This window comes from Tenrec ecaudatus, chromosome 6 (assembly GCF_050624435.1).
Source record: "Tenrec ecaudatus isolate mTenEca1 chromosome 6, mTenEca1.hap1, whole genome shotgun sequence".
NCBI classification, from domain to species: Eukaryota; Metazoa; Chordata; class Mammalia; order Afrosoricida; family Tenrecidae; genus Tenrec; species Tenrec ecaudatus.
This window is the reverse complement of record NC_134535.1, coordinates 124,658,802-124,663,360: the sequence shown is the minus strand read 5'-3', so window position 1 is coordinate 124,663,360 and position 4,559 is coordinate 124,658,802. Positions and strand designations below refer to the sequence as shown.

General features: G+C 42.2%; 1 pseudogene; it reads right to left on the bottom strand.

Annotated features, from left to right (window-relative positions):
- Positions 1-1,377: 1,377 nt before the first annotated feature.
- On the bottom strand, positions 1,378-2,217 carry LOC142451203 (small ribosomal subunit protein eS4, X isoform-like; annotated as a pseudogene).
- Positions 2,218-4,559: the final 2,342 nt, after the last annotated feature.

Here is a 4,559-nt window from a genome sequence, read left to right as displayed (position 1 = left end):
TCATACCTTTCCCCACTGCAGGCATTAGGTTTCCTCCCTATGAGCTCAGGGACCGTGATGTAGACACCACCCACCTTGTGATGCATGTAACTACTGAATATGCTTGTCTTAGGCTACCTATAAATGTCCCAAGTAAGTAAAGCTTCGCTCGCTTCTCCCAATTTCACGTGAACCATCAAGAGGGGCTGAGGTGAGCATGCTCCCATACATGTGTCTGTCTCCTTTCTTGTGTTCTCTCTCCCATCTTTCCTATCCTCTCTGACTTTACTCATTATATATTACCTCCGTACAATTGTGCCTACTGGCCCTTCGGTTGTTGGAGACTGGTTTCCTCTGACATATATGTTGATAACATAACCTTGCTCGCTGAAAGCGAGGAGGACCTGAAGCAATTGCTGATGAAGATCAAGGATTGCAGACTTCAGTATGAATCACAAATCAATAAAGAAAGTCAGAACCTTCCCAACTGGACTGAAAGGAAACACCATGATAAATGGAGAACAGATCGAAGTTGTCAAGGATTTTTTCTTGTTTGAAATCTACGATCAATGCTCATGGAAGCAGCAGTCAGTAGATCAAATGACTTATTACACAGGGTAAATCTGCTGCCCAAGACCTATCTAAAAGTGTTGAAAAGCAAAAATATTACTTTGAGGACAACGGTGAGCCTATACCAAGCCATGGCATTTTCAAATGTGTCGTGTACATATAAAAGTTGAACATTAATTAAGAGAGATTGAAGGAAAACAATGCATTTGTACCATGGTGTTGGTGAAGAATATTGAAAGGACCACGGACTGCCAAAAGGACACACAAGTCTGTCTTGGATGAAGTACAACCAGCCAGCTCCTTACCGGCAAGGATAGCGAGTTTCCTCTCACATACACATTTTTGTATGTGAGAAAAAATATTTTAATCAATAGTTTTATTCCTCTGCTCTAATAAAACTTCCCCTTAAAGAAATAGGAGTATTTAAAATATAACATGTGAGATTTGAGTAAAATGATGAGAAAATTTCATCTGTCCTTTCAATATGTAAATATTTTATACATCGTTAATCACACAACAAAAGGGCTGTTAGGTAGCATCCAGAAGTAAAGCTGAGTCTTAATCACAATCAACAGTGAGAAGTGAAGTTCAAGCATCTCTGATGTTATGAACGAAAAATGATTTAAATTGGAGAACACTGACTCATGCACAACTTTTTTTTCTGAGCATTTTATTTTTAAAATTTTTCTAAGTTTTATTGGCATATAATTCGCATACCATACAATCAAATAGCTCAGTCAGAAGTAATTACTTCTTAAAATTATGCTAAAAATTTTTTTAAACAGGGGGAAAAAAAAACTTTGTTATTGTAGAGATCTCTTCATTCACTCCGCCTAGAGATCATTTCACTCACTGCTCTGTTTGGCAGCCAGTCTCTTGTCTCTCTCTTCAGCAATGGTGAGGCGGATACCTTTTCCTCGGGGAAGAGAAATCCACAGTTTGTTGCCTTTTCCAATAACGAAAATGTTGGAAAGCCGGGTGGCAAAGCTATTGCCATTGGCATCTTTCACATGAACGACATCGAAAGAGCCAGGGTGTTTCTCTCTATTAGTGATCACGCCAATTCTTCCCAGGTTAGCACCTCCGGTCACCATACACATGTTGCCTGTGTTGAACTTGATGAAATCAGTAATCTTTCCGGTCTCCAAATCAATCTGAACGGTGTCATTCACCTTGATGAGAGGATCAGGATAGCGGATGGTGCGAGCATCGTGAGTCACCAGGTGAGGGATTCCTTTTGTGCCCACAAAGATCTTCCTTACTTTGCACAACTTGTACTTCGCCTCCTCAGGTGTAATACGATGAACAGCAAAGCGACCCTTGGTGTCATAGATCAGACGGAAATTCTCTCCAGTCTTGTCAATGGCGATGACATCCATAAAACCAGCAGGGTAGGTTATATCAGTTCAGACTTTGGCATCAATTTTAATGAAGCGCTGCATGCAAATTTTTTTAACTTCATCTCCAGTCAGAGCATACTTAAGTCTATTTCTTAAGAAAATGATCAGTGGGAGACATTCTCTCAGCTTGTGGGGACCAGTGGATGGACGAGGAGCAAACACACCAGTGAGTTTGTCCAGCATCCAATGCTTTGGAGCAGCTACGCGCTTCAGGTGCTTTTTGGGACCACGAGCCATGGCAGCAGCGGCAGAGTAGTGAACTCACGCGGCTGAGCAGCGTACTCCCTGGTGGCGAGACCGGAACAGTGACTCATGCACAACTTTAAAGAACCATTTCATAGTGAGAAATAGATGCTATTAGTAAATACAGTATTCTGTGTATCCCATCTGGAGGAGTCCATGTGTATTGTCGCCTTTTGTGTTGTTGGAAAAGGTATTTGCTATGAACAAGCTGTTGGCTTTGCAACATTGTAGCGTGTGATCCCAGCTTCTTTTCTATCAGTGAATCCATATTGTCTCACTGTATTTCCTTCCTCTTTGTTTTTGTAAGTAAGTTAAAAATATATATTTAAAACACACAAAACAAGGCAACATTTATTTTTGTTTCTCATCTTCTGGGATGGGATCTGTTAGTGGCTCCATTTCCAGAGAAACCAGAGCCTCATCAGTGAGAGCAAGCCGGTTGGAATGCTGGACCTCAGATGACAGGTCCAGGTGCATCAGCGAAGTCTGGAAGCTAAACTTCAACAGGAGGAAAAGAAGAGGAAAATTCCTGGGAAGCACAGCCCTTTGACAATGAACTGGAACGGTTTGCAGGTAGAAGAGGCTGTGGAGAAAATGGCAGCTGAGATTGTACAGGCAGAAAGGCCCTCCCCCACAAAGCTCACAAAAGACGGGAAGAAAGCGAAAGAGGCAACAGAGCAGGCAGAGTCAGTAGCGGGAGCAGAATTGTCCCTGAGGAAGAGCATGCCAAAGGAGGCAGAGGAAACCCACCCTGACGGCTGACAGAAAGCCAGCAAATCATCACAGAAGGCATGTCCACCCCCGAGGATAGGGAGAGAGTCAGGAGGGCGTTGACACGATGACAGAGGAAGGAAGCAGGGAGAGGAACACTGACTTCAAGAAACTACGGAGCAACAAAATGTTCACAATTGGGGAGGACTGCTGGAGAATATACGGATCTTTGTGGTCTCCTCTTTCAATTTCTATGGAGGTGTGAGGTTTTTCAAAAATAAATCTTCGTGGGAGAAACAAAAATGTAACCTTAGAAGATACTTTGCAAAAGAAGGGTGGAAAGTTCTTACGGGGCCGGAAGTGGAAAAAGCAAGCAAGAAAGTGCTCTTGTTACTGTGGTTGGTCTGTCGGAGCCATCAAGTCAGTTCTGACTCACAAGGACTCAATGAACAACTGAACTAAGCACCATCGGCCTTGAGCCATCTTCACCATTGTTCTTATGTGTGAGCCCATTGCGGCCGCTGTGTCAATCCATCTTGTCAAAAGGCTTCTTTTTCACTGCCTTTGGCTTTACTAAGTGTTACGACCTTGACCTGGGACTGGTCTCTCATGCCAACATTTCCAAAATACAGGAGACAACTCTCACCATCCTTGCCTCCAAGAAGTACTCTGTCTGTACTTGTAATCCAAGACAGATTTGTTTGTCATTTTTGGCAGCTCATGGGATTTTCAACCTTATCAAGCACCATAATTCAAATAGATTGAGTCTTCTGTATTCAGTGTCCAATATTCACATGTTTATGAGGCAATGGAAAATAGCATGGCTTGAGTGAGGTGCCCCTTGGTTCAAAGCAACATCTTTGCTTTTCAATGCTCTAAAGAGGTCTTCTGCAGCATATCTATACTCTAAAGAGGTCGTCTGCAGCAGATCTATACTCTAAAGAGGTCTTCTGCAGCAGATCCCAGTGCAACTTCCCTGTTGATCTCTTGACTGCTGCTTCCATGAGCATTGATTGTGGATCAAAGCAAGACATCTTTGAGAACTTCACCCTTTTCTCCACTTATCATCATGATCATTATTGGTCCAGTTGTGAAGACTTTGGCCTTCTTTACATTGAGTAGTAACCCATATAGAAAACGACAATCCTTGATCTTCAACAGCAAGTTCTTCCTGCTCTCTTTGCTTTCCGTAAACACAATTAGGTCCTCTGCATATGGCAGGTTATTTTCAAGCCTTCCTCCAAACCTGACACCATATTCTTCTTCTTATAAGCTAACTTCTCTGATGATTTGCTCAACATACAGATTGGATAAGTATGGAGAGCCAACAACACTGTTCTGGATTTCAGTCCATGTAGTATCCCCTTGTTCTCTTCCCACAACTACCTCTTGATCCCTGCACCATTTCAGTCTGAGCACAATGAAGTGTTCTGGAATTCCCGTTCTTCGCAAGGTTATCCATAGTTGGTTGAGTCACACAGTTGAAGGCCTTTGCATAATCAGTTAAAGAAAAGTAAACATATTTCTGATACTCTGCTTTCAGCTAAGACCCATCTGACATCTATCCTGAACTCCTTGGAGCTCCTTGTCAATGTACTAATGCAACTGTTATTGTATAATCTTCAATAAAATTTTACTTGCATGTGAAACCAATGA